The sequence below is a fragment of the Myxocyprinus asiaticus genome, chromosome 10 (assembly GCF_019703515.2).
Source record: "Myxocyprinus asiaticus isolate MX2 ecotype Aquarium Trade chromosome 10, UBuf_Myxa_2, whole genome shotgun sequence".
Classification (NCBI taxonomy): domain Eukaryota; kingdom Metazoa; phylum Chordata; class Actinopteri; order Cypriniformes; family Catostomidae; genus Myxocyprinus; species Myxocyprinus asiaticus.
In genome coordinates, this window is record NC_059353.1 from 22,430,804 (window position 1) to 22,448,787 (window position 17,984).

A 17,984-nucleotide genomic window follows, 5' to 3' on the forward strand; every position below is an offset into this window, starting at 1 on the left:
CTGTAACAAGCCTCTCCGCCAATATGGGAAGCATGAATATGGGCCAGCATTTCTGCTCTAAGAGCTTTCGGTATAATCACACACTGACGCCTGTATAACACTCCATTCTGTATGTTCAGTTCATCTCTGAATGGCCAATATTCACGCACTGAGAGGGGCACATCTTCTTTGCGGTCTGGCCAGCCGGCTAAAATTATCGATGTCAATTCCTGCATCACATCGTCCATTTCGTATTGTGTACAATTTGATGAAGACTGGCATCAATCACTTTGAGACTCAAAGTTTGATCTATGAGTGAGAAAACAGACTCTGAGCTGTCTATGGTACACATCATTTGCTGCTGCGTTGCATGCTCGTTCAATACCTGCTTGTTAAGTTCTGCTCTGCTCAGTGTGTCACTTATGAACATTTCGGGTCCAGGCTTATACACCACATCTAGATTGTAGTATTGCAGCTGCAACATCATGCCTTGAAGACGTTTGGGGGCACTCAGGAGTGATTTCTTGAAAACTGTCATGAGGGGCTTATGATCGGTTACTGCTGTGATTAATTTTCTGCCATACAGGTAGTGAAGGAATGTCTGGCATGCAAACATGATGTTCAAGCATTCTTTCTCAATTTGGGCATAGTTTTGCTCCGTACGAGTGAGCGCACGTGAGCCAAATGCCACGGGCTGTCCCTCCTGAAGTAGGCAGCAACCCAAACCGTTCTTGTTGGCGTCGCTTTGTATTGTCACTGGTTTGCCAATGTTGTAATACTTCAGAACGGGCGTGTTAGATATCATGCATTTAATCTCTTGCACTGCCTCATCATGCTTTGGAAGCCAGTGCCACACCGCATCTTTGTCCAAAAGCCATTGAAGCGGCTCACATACCTCCGTGAGCCTTGGGAGAAATTTGGCCAGATATGTCACAAATCCTATAACTGCGTTTGCATCGTTTGGTGTCGATATTGCCAGGACAGCACTCGTTTTTTCTGGATCAACTTGCAGTCCCTGCGCTGATAATATGTGTCCATGAAAGTGCCCCGCTTTCAACTTGAAGTCAATTTGAGTCTCACAGCTCTACATTATTCCATTAAGGCATGGAGGTTTTTGTCGTGATCTATTTCGGCTTCTGTATCTGAATCACCGCAGCCAATGACCAGTATATCGTCCGCTATTGGCTCTATGCCCCGAAGTCCCATCAGCAGTTTGTGTTGCTTACGCTGATAGATAGGTAAGAATAAACAAGAGTTGAATTACTCCATGTTCTTTATTCACAGTAACACAACAACCCAGTCTCCACCGGCACGGTCTAATGAAGTCAAACGGAACATAGCCATATATGGCATTACACTCTGTAACAGTGTCCTCTGCAGGAAAACATTTCAAAGCACAAATTCGTATTTTTCGTAGGCTACAAATTCTTACATATGCGAGATAGTGGTTTTGCTACGTGAAGTGTTGGCACATTTGTTTACCCTTACACATTTCTAGCACTGATTCACAATTAAAGGGATAGTTCACCCCAAAATGAAAATTCTCTGATCTATACTCACCCTCATGCCATCCCAGATTTTTATAACTTTCTTTCTTCTGCTGAAAACAAATGAAGATTTTTAGAAGAATATTTCAGCTCTGTAGGTCCACACAATGCAAGTGAATGGTGGCCAGACGTTTGAAGCTCCACAAATCCCATAAAGGCATCATGAAAGTAATCCATATGACTTCAGAGGTTTAATATACTGTATGTCTTCTGCAGCGATTCAATTGCTCTGGGTGAAAAACAGATCAATATTTAAATACTTTTTACTATAAATATAAAGAAACATTAATAGTAAAAATAAATACAAAAATTTAAAAAAAAGAGAGAGAGAACTTATATATTGATCTGTTTCTCACCCACACCTCTCATATAATTTCTGAAGACATAGATTTAACCAGTCATATGGATTACTTTATATGGAGTGATATGGATTATTTTATGCAGCCTTTATGGGATTTTTGGAGCTTCAAAGGTCTGGTCATTTGTGTACTGCAGAAGAAAGAAAGTCATACACATCTGGGATGGTGTACGGGTGAGTAAATGATGAGAGAATTTTAATTTTTGGGTGAACTATCTCTTTAATTGCATCTTTTTTTCATAACAATGAAAGTGAATGGTGACTGAGACTAACATTAGGCCTTACATCATTTCTTGGGTTCCACAGAAAAAAGTCATGCAGGTTTGGAACAACAAGAGGGTAAGTAAACAACTGTATAATTTTCGTTTTTGGGTGAACTATTCCTTTAAATCTGTTTTACAAGCCGGACCCATGTCATTTATAGCTAAGATGCTAATAAGAAATGATAAACTTTAAAAAAGTGCCTTTTCCTTAGCTGTATATTTTCATGTTATACAGATTTAGTATAATTTCAGCTTTGTCTTATAAACACTGCTTGTGGAAACTACAATCTGCCTTTTTAGCTAACAGCACTTGGATTTCAGAGCATTTCCTAAGACTGAAACTCTGAGACTTTTGAGTCAGACTGTGCTGAATGAACAGATTTCACACTGGACACAGGCGTTGAATCAAACCAAAGCTTGGAGCCATGGTGACAGAGAGTCTATAGCAGCAGAATTCTCTTCGGCAATTGGAAGTGGGCTTTAGAGGGGAGTCAAGCTTTCAAATTTTGCCCCAAAGTCACAGGGAATGGTTGGAATCTCCCAATCCATTCCTCCCCCACAAGGCCTGCCTCAAGTGTAAATCCCCTGACTGACATGTTTGAAATGACTGTTACAGCTGTTCAGTATTGTTTTTGGACTCGGGGTCTATATTTGCAAAATGGCCTTTGACTTATTCAGACTGCACCACTGTCACATGTCATACTTAAATACTTAGTTTAGAAACAATGTTGCTGTTAAGAATGTAGCACGAGTTATATTTTAAAATGTTGTTTAATTCAAAAGGCCTGATAACATACATGAAAAAGCCCTGTTGGTTGAAAAAGTAAACATAGTTAACTCTGCTGAGGTGTGATGCATCCCTTCATATGCTGTACAGTACATGCCTTGCAATGTGACTAATAAGTAGAGAGTTTATGTGGTACACATTTCTCATTGCAATATGTTCCCAGGCTGGTCAGGCTGGTACAATAAATCAGAACATGTTACCCTCCTCCTCTCAGAGATGGAAGGACCTAAAAGTTGAGTTAAAGCTTTGTTCAGTGAATGAAACAGCATTCCAGAGATGATGTGAAGCATACCCCAACACAGTATCATGTGAGCTACAGCTCACAGCTGCAGATCTGTCACTTTATCTCCTGTGACCTTGTCTTAGCCTCCATAGTCAGATCCAGAAAGCTACAGCGAATTGACTTCTGAATGCATTGTCTTTTACGTAAAAGGATAGTTCTATCCTCATGTACTCACCCTCATGTTGTTCCAAACCCATATGACTTTCTTTCTTCAGTGGAACACATGGACCACAGATTTTCCATATTCAACCCTTTATGAACCACAATTCACAATTGTGTTTATTCTTAAAATTTTGTGCAGTGATATGGTTTCTTCATTATGACATTGACTGAAAAAAGCCCATAAATAGATGTAGAATGTAACTTTCTTTTCTAGCGACAGATGAATTGCATCTCCAGACAGCCGCGATGCTCTAGGTCAGTGTTTTGGAGTCCACACTGAGACCTGGGCATAAGAAAAAGACACCTGCTAACCTCAATCACTCAGAAGCATGGCAAGGGTAAGAGATCACCTGATATTACAAACATCAGGATCTTTCAGGTTCAGGTTTATCCCATTTCCCAATGTCCTCTCTTTGGTTTGAGCACTCCATCCAGCCCAACACAACAACACTGACTCAACCAATGGCATGAGTTGGGGGTGGGACTATCTGTTTATTCAATCAACAGTAGATGGTGGTGTATTCAGAAATCTGTTTGAAATCAGTGTTTATTGTTGCAATTCTGTGGCACAGAAATTACACAATTTAGCTTTAAGCAATATCACATGAGCAAGAGTGCTGTTTATATCAATACGGCTGAGACATAGGCTCGAGTTGCAAGATTGCAAGTGTGTAATTGTTTTTATACAACAGTTTAACGAAGTAAATACATTTTATAACATTTGGTTCAGTGTTTTTTAACTTATCTTTTCAGTGAATGAATCGTTCTCATTCACTTCCATTGTTTCGGTGGTGAACAACTATATTTTTAACAAATCAGTTAAATCAATGCTTGAATGACTCACTCATAGTAAAAAATATGCTAATTTGTTGCCACCTACTGGCGTAAATATGCAGTCTCCAAAAAATGGTCATTGAATGAATAGGTGAATGAAATTAATAAAATTCCCCATTACTATTTGGAGAGCAATGAATAAAGAGGAGCAGAGTGATTAATTTAGTGAAGCGTCCCAGTGCTGTTGGCCTGTATCTCAGCACTCTTGGAACTCCAATCAGATTCAAGGACAGCAACTAACTGTCATTTAATTAACCCTTTAAAGCCTGAGCCCAAAATTCCAAAAAATTCCATTCTGTGCCAGAATATGATATTCATATCCATATTCATATTACATTCATATTCATATCACACCTGAACTGTATATACCATATTGAAGATAAGAACTAGGGCTTTCAAATAATATAAATATATGTATGTTTATTTAAGGCTAATCATCCTTTATCAATAAGATTTCACACAGCAATTTTTACAAAAATCTTCTCCAGCCACCATACTTCATCAGACAATTGCATTTTCAACCATTTTAATTACAAGCTAGAGGGAAACTTAGAATGTATGAAATATACATAATTTTGTGGGCAATGTAGAATAGCAGACAGATTAGAAATATAATCTATTGTTTAAAAGTTATGACCATTCTAGTGATTAGTGGGAAAATGGAATACAACAAACATTTAGAATGATAAGATACATTTCACATGACCTCTCCTCAAATACTCCATTTGAGCACCTGTAATAATAAATTGAGATTGCATCTGAAATTGAAGGATACAAACACTGAAATATACATTTTATGTGTTCAATAAAACATACACTTTATTTAATTTGAACATTAGAATTACACACGAATTACACAGCAAAACATACAAAATCAAACTTTCGAACTATCTGCAGTAAATACATTTTTAATAAAGAGTGCAGGAACAGAATATATATAAATTCATAAATACACAACAACTGCAATACCTGTGGAGAGAAGAGAGGGAGAAAAGAGGGGAGGGGGAGGACAACAACACCAGTAAACATGGCTGGGGATCAGGTTCCATCTCATCCTCCATCTCCTCGTGGTCTGGGTCTTCCTGCAGTAGTTCCTGGTCCAGCAGATCTTCCTCCTGTGTGCTCATGACCTCATAAGCCACATCCTCCACTGCTATGAACCTAAGCTCATCAGCAGTCAGCTGCCTCCTCCTCTTGAGGGTGCTGAGCAGGGAGCCATAGTCTCTATCCATCTCTGCAACAGAAAAAAGTACAACAATTGGTAGCCAGCAGTGTGTTCTTCACAAATCTGTACACTGAATAGTCACCAAAGGCTTGCAGACTAACCAGAATGTCCAACTGCAGACAGCCCTCTCACACGTTCCTTGTGAACAAGAAGCTACACACAGCCTAAAATCATGTCTGTGTGAGGCTATCTGCTAAATTATAGAAAGATATCTACCATTTATTTTTTATTACATGGAAAATCAACAAGCTAGATAACTTATCTAACTAGCAGGCCAGTTTCCAGGCAGGTCTGAACAGTGTCTGCTCTCTGTCTCACATTACTTCACATTACCACATTATTCCAATGTGGAAACTCCGGTAAAAGGTAAGTGCCTTGAGTTTGTGTGATTACTCAGTCTGTTGTGTGTCTCAGCTGTGAAACGTCTTAATGCTGAATCCTCTTTTCTTGAAGCCTCAGATGTTCTGCATCATGCTCATGAGAATCAGGCATGATGGGGGCTGAACCCCAGAAAGAAGACTAGATTTCAAAGGCCAAGAGGATCATACTACTGGAAATTGCACTCATGGTGCTGTGCTATACAAACAAAACATCTAGATGTTAATTTATACAGTGGCCTAGACACATGCACAAATAGCCAAATGACCCTAACACACCCATCAGCACACACCCTGACACTGACTGATTGGGGCCTCAGTCTTTGCAGCTTAAGGAATATTTGTATCAGCCAGTTGGATGCAGGAGGGGAAGCTGCTGTTGCCATGACAACAGCCATCAGCTTGGAGGGGAAGGGTGAAAACAGGCATCTAATAAATGCCAATCAGTGGTGGATGGAGATGTCTGCAACTTGTTGGCAGATGGACACAGTTTATCATATGGAACAGCCATGCACACAGACAAACCTGCAAAATTGTTTCCTTGTCAGATATGAAAGGCTTCTCTGCCTCTCTGTAGGGTTTGTTCTTATTTCATTGCTTGGAAGATCTCTTGGAGATCTACTATCAAATAAATGAATGACAATTTATTCTAAATATCTAAAATAATCTAAATATCCTTAAAACAAGGTAAATTCACCTGATAAACTAAAGAAATTAAGACTTTTTGCAGAATGTATAGTCAATCTATGTGTATTTTGTCTCATGGCACTGGCAGGCTTTATCAAATTGTGGTTTATGGAATAATCTGAATTAGCAATTGCACCAGTGCCATCTAATGTTTCATTTGTCTTGGGACTAAAGACATGAGATGTGATGTGGCTAGAACAGTTGTCGTGAAGGAATAGGCTTGAAGCCCTAGTCTTACGCACCTCTGGGAATGTTAATGAGCAACCTTAGTTTGCACCATTGGGCATATCTTGTGAGTAAATGTTCCACCAGTGTCCTTCATCTGAAATTAGAATGTAGCTCAAGGTTTCCAATGCAGTGTTTACAAACAAAAGCAAATGTAGGGAGGATATGGATATTTGAGCGGTTAATCTATGGCAACAACCAAAGATTCCTGTCTGACCTCAACAGACAGTATTTCTCGAAAATAATGAAGGAAAAGTTTAACTAGATTGTGGTCCGTGCCAAAATTATACGCAATTAATTTATCGACACACACCTCTGTATGTTCTGGCATGTCTTTGAAATAACTGCATCAATACAAGGGTGAACAGAAAGAGAAAATAACTGACAATATGTGATTAGCTGTTCAAACGAATTCATATTGAGTTGAGACATGACAAATACCAACTAATTTTACCTTTCTGTCAGAAATTAAAATATATGTTTTCTGTTTTCTTTATGTCTCAGACTTTATAAGTAGCATGACTCCTTGCCTTAACACAACAATGTAGGCTTAAACCTGCCATTTTGGACTTGTCAAGTTCAATTATCAACTATATCTGTAAACTGCTATTTTGGCAGTAAGCTTGTGGAAAATAAGACATTGTAATTTGAGTCTTTGCTTGTGAGCAGTTTAGAGGGAGCTGCTAAGTTGATGTGATTATAACTGGATCTCCTACTGCAATATGATCTCATAAACCATCTTCTCATAAACATGTGATTTACAAATCCCTATTCCTATTTTGTCCACATAATTATAACGACTTATGTTTATGTATAAATCCACATTTGTCTTTGAAATATGTGTCTTTCTAACACCATGTCAGTATGATTTCTGACTGGAGCAATGGTGGCTAATACTAATGCTACATTTTATATTTGTTTGGTTCACAACACTGTTGATAATGGGTCTGTTTTACAAACAATGTGTGTATTCTTAGTGAATAAGCATGTTCCCTACAGACATCTTTTCTGTCCCACTTAAATTTTCTATTTATTTTCTGTAACAACCAGATATCCATTAACATCTTTTGTTGACTGGCTACTTATTTTCTCTGTTCCTTTTATGCTGTGTTAGCTTGCATACCTCATTTCACTAATTTAAAATTAAATACACAGGTTCTTGTTAGTTCTTTACTGATGAGATGTCACTGCATTTCTTTTTTATTTACAAGACCAAATGTGTTCAGAGAACATACTGTCATCACAATGGACATAATGAATCCTGACAACACAGGATTTTTTGTTTTAAATTAAATACCAACTCCAGGTGTGTTTGAGGTTCAGAATTGTTTGTACAATGTAAACAACACATTTGTTCATGAAAATCAAGCTTTTACATTGCTACACCCTGTTATTGAGAAACACCTAGAGTGCTTGTTCAGACTGGATAATGTTTGACTCACAGTACAAACACTGACTGCTATGGCAACAAGAGCGAGCTAAGATATGTCTAAGGGCTCCCACTTTCTCTGTTGAAACACATACACGCAGTGCTTGAAGTGAGCGGGTACACACTGGTACGCAGTACCTGCACTTTTCTAATTTAGTCTACAGAGTACCGGCAGTTTTTCTTGCGTACCACCACTTCTCAAAAGTCTCCCAGGATGATGTAATGTCTTTATTTAATGTAAGTCAGTGATTCGATGAGGCCAATCAATCACGTATCTGACCTTCCAAATGATTTTGATAAAATCGTGGCAGTAAACATCCGAGCCCTCTCTGCGCAAAAATCAGTGGTGAGTTTAACAACACTCTACACATGCAACAGCATCGGTGCTAGTCAAGCGATCCGTGGATCAGTTCCGAGGGAGCACGCGTGTTTAAAGGTGCACTCAGTAACTTTTGTCTTTGTGTCATCTTGGACTTACACTGACACTTAGTGGCTTGAAAGCAGCATCATTTAAAATCAATAATTTTCAGTTTCAGATGTCATTGTAGAAATGTAGTATTCATAGTCTGTGATTATTTTAATTAATGAGTGAAAGTGTTAAATAACAGGACAGTTACTGAGATTAAGCAAGTAGTATTCAGCTGGTCATGTGATTCTAACATGGCAGCCCCCATGTGCGGACCATCCCCATGTAGAATAAAACAGCTTTTAAAAGATTATTGATATGACTGGAGTCTTAATTTTAATGTGAGTGCTCATGATTTCCTATATTGCAAAATTACAATTCATGTCTTTAGGAATTAAACTTTTTTAATGAGGAAAAAATTACTGAGTGCACCTTTAAGCTTGTCTGGGGGAGAGTCGTGTGGAGCCATGCGGTGGTCGGACGTGTGAACGGCGAGCTCTGTGCACTTTGCTAGTTTTTAATTATTTTTGTGTCTTAAACTGGTGAGATTTGATACACCCTGCTACATAACTGTTCTAAGAAGTCAACATGTCAAAGAATTCAAAATCTTCAGCTCTGGAGATATTAAAAGACACTTACGTGCTCAAGCTGATACCCCAGACAGGGCCATGACCAGGGACTCAGTTTGGATGGTACGGCGGGAGAAATTCAACGTCAGCTGTCCAGCATGTCTGTAATGCTGGTGAAGGTCGTGGTGGACTTGGAAGATCTTGCAGTAATACGTCGATTGATAACTTCCATGGATGCGAAATTCTCTGAGTTGGTCACAAGAATTGGGGATGTCGAGAAATGGATCGATTATCTGGAGTCATCGGAGAGGGAGTTAGCTGCTAATCCACTAGCGACCAGAGTAGATTTGGAACGCATTTGGGAAAAGTTACCTTGAGAATCGTAATCATTGAAACAATGTCTGAATTGTTGGAATTCCTGAGCATGAGGAAGGCCGAGATACGGTAAAATTCCTAGACGAGCTCTTCCCGAGTCTGCTCAACATAACAGGCCATAAGCTGGAAATCGAGCGAGCTCACAGAGTCCCAGATCGGAGATCGGCTGAGGGATCAATTCTGGCCAAATTTCGGAGATCATCCGATAAGGATCTCGTGTTCTGCGAGGCGAGGAGTAAAGGAAAGCTTTCTTGGAAGAACCACAACATTTTCTTGTTCCCTGACTTTGCAAATTCGACAAGAGAGAAACGTGATTGATTCAAGGAATGCAAGAAACTCTTACATTAATGGAAGATCGCTTTTGCACTGATGTTTCTGGCAAATTGAGAATAGATACTAAGGATGGCCGCAAAATATTTACACGCCCACAGCAAGCATTGTCTTTCATAGAGACAATGGGGTGAGTAAGCCATTTGGTGATTTTCATGTTGCCCCTAAGTGAGCTTGACTTGCTGAACATACACTTGCCTGTCTGAGGAAGCTGGGCACCTTTTTTTTCTTTTTGTGTTGGTTCCACCTAGCGGCTGGAGTTTGTTTTGTGGAATAACACTCCTTCAAGAAACTTTTGCATCGACGGAATGCAAGAAACTCTTACATCAACGGAAGGTCGCGTTTGCACTGATGTTCCCGGCCAAATTGAGAATAGATAATAAGGATGGCCACAAAATATTTACATGCCCACAACAAGCCATGTCTTTCAATAAATCAATGGACTGAGGAAGTCATTGTGTGTTTCTCACATTGCCCCCAAGTGAGCTTGACTCACTGAAAATTCACTTGACCGTCCGAGGAAGCTAGGCGCCTTTTTTGTTTCTTTTTGTGGAATAACACTCCTTCAGGACAGTTGTGGATGAATCTGCATGTTCCTTGTGTTTATGGCACCTATTGGCTGGAGTTTGTTTTGTAGAGTATTTTCTGCAGGACATTGGAAGGATTAGGTCATCTGCTGCACTCATGAACAGCTGGCTCACTGAGCACTCATTTGACTGTCCGAGGAAACTGAAGGGATTTTGTATTTATTTTTTTGCTGGTTGGTTGTGCACGTTCTGTGTGTTTATTCTGCTTATTGGCTGGAGTTTGTTTTATAGATTATTTTCTGTTACAGTATGTAATTCTGTCTTACAAAATGTGTTTGACAGACTTGAGCAATCCGACGGCAAAGTTGTCATGGGGACTCTTGTAGGCGTACATGGACAGTTTGAGTTTAGAGGGATGGACGCCAGTTGGCGCTGTCGTGCGCGGGTTTAATGCACACGTTTTTCTTTTTTCTGTTTGTTTGGTCCAGGGTTTGATTGTTGCACTAATGTTGGAATGTGGTCTTTATAACTGTATTTTTGACACACAATCTATTTTTTCTATTATGTCAAAATGTCAAATGTTAGTTTGAGTAGATTGTCTCTCTCCATGTGGAATGTGAATGGGTTGGGACACCCTATAAAAAGAAGGAAGGTTATTTCTTTTCTTAAAGAAATGCATCTTTCCCAGCAGGAAACTGAAACATTTGGGAAGATATGGAATGGACATGTTTTCTTTAGTGCTGGCTCAAGTAAGAGCAGGGGAGTCATTACACTGATAAGCATCTACAATTCAAATGTCTTAAACAGATTAAAGATAAATTAGGAAGAGTTATTATTGTTTTAGCAGAAATTCAGGGGCAAAGGTTGATTCTGGCTAATATTTACATACCTAATGCTGATTATCAGGGCTTTTTATTAGATCTTGAAGCAATGTTGCAAGCCATTGGCACCCCTCATGATATAATATTGGGAGGAGACTTTAATCTATCGATGAATTCAGTCCTTGATCATAGTGAAGCAAAAGTGTGTAAGCACTCTAGAGTAACATTGACGCTTCATAGGATGTGTAAAAATCTTGGTCTTACAGATATTTGGAGACTTTTAAACCCATCTGAGAGGGACTCTAAAATTTTTTCATCAGTCCATAAGATTTATTCTAAAATAGATTTTTTTTTATATCTAAGTCCCTCATTTCATCTGTTGTTGATTGTTCAATTGGAAACATCTTAGTCTCAGATCACGCCCTGGTGAGTTTAGACGTGTTGCCACATATAGAGAAAAATAAATCATATAGTTTGCACTTTAATGTATCCCTTTTTCAAAATCCTGATTTCCAACAAATGTTAAAGGCTGAAATCAGTGTTTATATGGAGACCATCTGGTCCTCAGTATCCTCTGTGGGCGTGGCTTGGGAAGCACTTAAGGTGATTTTTAGGGGTCAGATCACACAGTATGCCTCATTCATCAAAAAATCCAAAGCACGAGAACTCGTGGAGTTGGAAGGGAATATTAAAAGTGCCGAGGCAGAGCTGAAGCGCTGAATGTCGTCTGATGGCCTCAGAGAATTGAACCGATTGAAATACAGATATAATACTATGTTGTCGCGGAAGGTGGAGTTTTGGTTATTCAGGGCAAGACAGTCATACTTTGTGTCAGGGGATTAGGCAGGGAAGCTTTTGGCTAGATATATACAGCAGAGAGACTCTTTTTCTACCATTCCCTCAGTGAAATCTACTGGTGGTGAAATTTTTACTTCGGCCATTGATATTAATAATGCTTTTAAAGAATTCTATCTTGATCTCTATAGTTCCACGTCTTCATCTACTGATGAGGATATTAGAAATTTTGTGGAACCTTTAGAACTCCCTAAACTAATGACTGAGAAAAAAAATTATCTTGATTCTGAGATAACCTTGGAGGAGCTTGGCGAGGTAATTAAGGCCTTGCCTACAGGCAAGGCTCCGTGGCCAGATGGCTTTCCCGCTGAGTTTTTTAGATCTTATGCTACAGAACTGGCTCCACTTTTGTTTGAAGTTTATATAGAATCATTAAAGAATGGATAGCTTCCACCTAGCAGGACACAAGCCTGGATCAGTCTGATTCTTAAAAAAGACAAAGATCCAAGCAAATGTAAGAGTTATCGTCCAATTTCCCTGATACAGCCAGACATTAAAATATTGTCAAACATTTTGGCTAACCGATTAAGTTATGACATCTCTTATCCGTATAGATCAGGTAGGGTTTATTTGGGGCAACAGCTCTTCTGACAACATTAGGCATCTCATCAGTATCATGTGGTCAGTGGCTACTGATCAGATTCCGGTCGCAGCCACCTCACTTGATGCTGAAAAGGCATTTGATATGGTAGAATAGGATTATCTTTTTAAGATTTTGGAAATATAAATATAAATATAAATAAATATAAAGCAAATTTGTCTGATTTAGTTAGTGTTGATTTTGATCCCTTAATAAAAAGGTTTACGAGCGATGTGGGCAGGTGGGCTTCATTACATTTATCTATGATTGGGAAGGTTAATGTTATTAAAATGAATTGTATTCCAAAATTTAACTACCTGCTACAATCTCTCCTTGTAGATGTCCCCTCTCTTATTTCAAGCAATTTGATAGCATAGCGAAGACCTTCATTTGGGATGGTAAGCGTCCTAGATTACATTTTAATAAGTTACATAGGCCGATTGACAAAGATGGGCTAGGCCTACCCAAGATTTTGTTTTATTATTATGTATTCGGTCTCAGACATTTGGCTCATTGGTCGCTTCCACCTGAGAGAGCCCCTCCTTGGTTTTGTATTGAACAGGAAGTTCTTGACACCATTTCACCATTGCAAAGCCTTTCTATTAAACTAATCAGAGAAGTTAAGTCACACCCCGTTATCTCGCATTTGCACTCGGAACTAAATATCCAGAGTGTTTAATTCTGACATTTATTTTAATGTTGCCTCAAGCATATGGCTGAACCCAAAATTATGTATTGATAAGTCCCCTTTCTGCTGGTCAGAGTGGATTGTGAGGGGGGGTTACTACACTCGGTGACCTATATGAGAGTGGAGTGTTGAGATCTTTTGAAAATTTGGTCAAAATTTTGGGATTCACAGATCTCAGTTCTATAGGTATTTACAGCTGCTCCACCTGCTCTGTATTGTTTTTGGTAGTAGCATACACCCCCCTAAAGCGGCAGATACTCCGGGAGAGGTGATCGCTGCTTTTGGAAAAGGTCATTAGGCATCAGTGTATTACTCCATGTTAATTCAGAGTCTAGGGGATGGAGCTCTAACTTCTATCAAGAGATTATGGGAGAAAGATTCAAACTTGGTATTGGAGGAGGGAGGCTAGGATTCAAAAAATTGTCAAGTCTGTACCTAGAGATGCAAGGGTTCACCTTATGCAATTCAAGATTTTATATAGATTCTATTGGACCCCCTCTACATTGTATAGGCTTGGTCTTAAAGACACACCCACCTGCTGGCAATGTCAATCGGAGGATGGAGACACAACCCATGTTTTGGGGGGTTAAGATTCAAGGGTTTTGGTTGAGGGTTCAGAGTTTTGTATGTGACATCTTGGGTAATAGGGTTTCGTTCTGTCCCAGACTCTGTATTTTGGGAGATGGGGTGGTCATCAATGTGGGTAATAAACATGTGGAGGATTGGGTCCTATCCAGTGTTATGGTAGCCAGACAGGTGATTTTGAGGGGTTGGAAGTTGGCTGGAGCGCCCCCATTTCAGGAGTGGTGCTCGGAGATGGGGAGGGTGGTGGCTTTAGAAGAGGGGTCATATAGAAGAATGGAGAATTTGGATTTGTTTGTTGGGAAATGGGGTAGATACTTGGCATTCTTGGAGGGTTCTCGGGGTGGATCAGTGGAGAGAGAGGGGTAGTTATTAATGTGTGTGATTTATATATATATATATATATATATATATATATATATATATATAATTATTATTATTATTATTATTATTAGTTGTTTTGTTTTTGTTTTCTTGTGTATGTGCTCATGTACTGTATGACCGCAGGGGTGTTTGTTGAGGGTCGGGGTGGGGTGGGGTGGGGTTGGGGTTGGGGATGGGGAGGTGTGGTAGTGGTAGTGGGTGTTAAAAGGTGATTCTGTGTATTTATGTTTTTATTTTCTGTGTATGAATAAAAATGTTAATCATAAAAAAAAGCTTGTCTGGGCATAGATCAGTTACACTCTTCTCCAAAACATGAACCAGCAACTTTTGGGTGAGCGCATTTTCATCGAGTCTTATTCAATCAAATGTATTTATGCAAATTGCTTAGCTGCTGGGTGCAGTCAAAACTACAGTCTTAAAAAAATGTCAAAGCTGTTACAGAAGTGACGTCAGCACATATGCACAACCTTTTTTCACAAAAAATAAAGTGATGATGAAAACCGAAGCTTCAAAGACAATACACAAGAAAATTTGCTTTTTATTCTCAATTCTTTTCTCTAGTGCTTGTAAAAAGATTATGTGAAGTGTCACTAAACTTGCCTGTGCATAAATCCTGACAGTGTTTCTTTCTACATACAGATGTGTGTCAGCGTTCACAATCCTGAACATCATCAAAATCAGTTTGTTCACCGTTTCTAACGATTATGATCTGCACAAGGATCTGGTTCCTATGTGCAGGATGAGGAAAGGCTAATTTTCCCCTCATTTAATGGGAGGATAATAGAGAAAAAGTAAGAACAGACATAATGCTCTTTTTTCAGTTTTAGGCTACATTCATTTTGTGTAAAAAGACAGTTCAACATTAGATTGCCATTATTCTCTTATGTGGGTTGATATAGTCAAAGATACACACTTTAGCATATCTAAATGCTCCTCCTCAGTTTTCATAAATAATAACCCTACATGTTTTTATTTTCAAAGTAAAGTTAATCAAAACCTATTTGTTAGTTGAGGTTTTGAGGTCATGTTTGTTCTTCAGACAAATTTTAATGTAATTACATACTATTTTAATGTAAATTAACACATATTATTAATAGTGTTTTGTTTTTCATATTATCATGTTAGTTACAATAAAAGAGTGTTCATCTGGATAATCTGGCCCCTACAAGAAAGTAGTTAAAGAGCCTTTCTGTTTAGTATAAAACCCCAAGTTTATTTATTTATTTATACATAAACATATGTTGTTAACAAAAACAGTCTCACAGTATCATTTATTTACCCACCAAAAATTACATTTAATACTAACAAGGAGAATACCTGCACTTTGTTTCTTCCACTTCAAGCACTGCATACACGGTTCCTTCAATTGCACACTACAATTCAATAACCTTCTCATTTTTAGCTGCCTCCTCTCATTAAGAGCTGAACTCATCTGTGGTCAACATCCAAAATGAGAGACAATGAGAGATGATGTCGCCTTAAAAGTGACTTGGTAATTCACTGGTTAAATGAGAAGTAAGCATATAGTCATTTTGTTCGCTTAAGCTGTCTCAACTGCCTTGTATTAGACAGGGCATCCAGTATTTTGGCCCATTGTCAAGTATTTAATGATCGAAGGGGGAACATGCCGTAATTTCTGACACAGGCAGAGGCGGACTGGCCATCGGGAGAACCGGAACTTTTCTCAGTGGGCCGGCTGTGAAACGGGGCCGTGAAATGCTAAAGTGGGCCACAATATGATGAAGGGGGCCCTTTATTAGGAATGAGCACTTTATTAGGAACACTATGGCCTTTATAAAGTGCACAACCTGGTCTTCTGCTGTTGTAGCCCATCCACCTCAATGTTCGATGTGTTGTGCACTCTGAGATGCTATTCTGCTCACTACAGTTGTACAGAGTGGTTATCTGAGTTATCGTAGCCCATCTGTCAGCTCGAACCCGTCTGGCCATTCTCAGTTGACCTCTCTCATCAACAAGGCATTTCCGTCTGCAGAACTGCCACTCACTGGATGTTTTTTGTTTTGGGCACAATTCTGAGTAAACACTAGAGACTGTTGTGCATGAAAATCCCAGGAGATCAGCAGTTACAGAAATACTCAAACCAACCCGTCTTGCACCAACAATCATGCCATGGTTGAAATCACTGAGATCACAGTTTTTCTCCATTCCGATGGTTGATGTGAACATTAACTGAAGCTCCTGACACATATCTGCATGATTTTATGCATTGCATTGCTGCCACACGATTGGCTGATTAGATAATCGCTCGAATAAGTAGGTGTTCAGGTGTTTCCAATAAAGTATTAAGTGAGTGTAACTATCACTGATTGACTGCCCTGGACTGAGTTCTTTTTTGGGATTTTATAAATCACTTACATGTTTTTATTTTTTCATTCTTGGAAAAAAAAAAAAGTTCCACACCTGTTATGGTGAGTCGTTTGCTCTGCAAAGATGTCAGCGAATCAAAAAAGTGGGTGTGCCTTAAAGTGAAGTACACAGAAACCAAGAATTTCAGACAAAGGGCCAAAAGGTAATAGAATACTACATTGACTGTTTTTTTGCACAAAAAACTTTACTAACAAAATAAGTGAACTTCAAGGGGAAAAAAATGCTTGACATGACATGGCATGAAATAAAGGGTCAAAGGGAATATGTAATGTGCTGTGCATTTGTGGATTTTAAAGGCATCTTTAAGCTATTTCATTGAGAAAATGTAACCCAGTCTCTATGCATACCAAAGTGGGGAAACATCTACTGTAATTAACCAAACAAACAAACTAAAAGACAGGGCAGGCAGTCAAAGCTGGTCTGTATTTACGTTCTCCAGCTGGGGACCCCTCATGACCACCTCTGACCCTTTGGTCCCACAAAGGCAGAAGCTGTAGTCTCAGTGAGAGCTGCTCATGTGTGGGAATTGCTTCCTGAGAAGGAGTGGTTGAAAAAAGACAAGAACAAAGAGAAGAACAAAGAACACTTTGTTGTTATTCCCCAAACCACAAGATAGAGTTTCACAGATGTCTAATATGTTTCTTCAGGGATAATAGTGCAGATTTTAGTTTAGGATGAGTATTTTCTGTCCAAACAAACGTTATCATAATTTGGATTATTATAAATATAGTAAGGACCAACATGTTACAGAATATTTTGAGTTGACCAGTTACGGTTGCTCATAACAATGTTTTACTAAAATCTATTTGAAAATTTAGAGAAAATTCATAAGAGACCATAAAGATGAGTTTGAATTCCTGTGGCATTACCTGGCAAAATCTCTCAGCTTCTTCCTCAACACTCATACCATTTTCCAGCTTTCCCAGGTTTCTTGTGCAGGATAAAGTTGTTCTTCTTTTACTTGACTAATAGTGTCTCAGCCTTGAATCAGCCTGTGTACAAAGATTCCTTTCTTTCTTTTTTCTTTCCCTCCATGTTTGCACAAAGGGGCCAATGAAGGTATATGTAACATATTTGTGTGGTCTTGTTTCATGTTTAGATTCACATTTTCAGCTCTTTTATTTTGAAATTAGTTCACTTCCTTGTCTAGTCTTGTGATATTCTGTTTCCCTCATGTTCATGTGTCTTGTTCTCATTGGTTTATTGTCTTGTTAACTTGTTATCAGGCTTGTCTTTTCATTGGTTCATGTTTTAGTAGTCTTGTTATCAGTTTAGTCTTGTTATTGGTTGTCTTTGTCATGTGTTTCCCTTGTCAGTGTATTT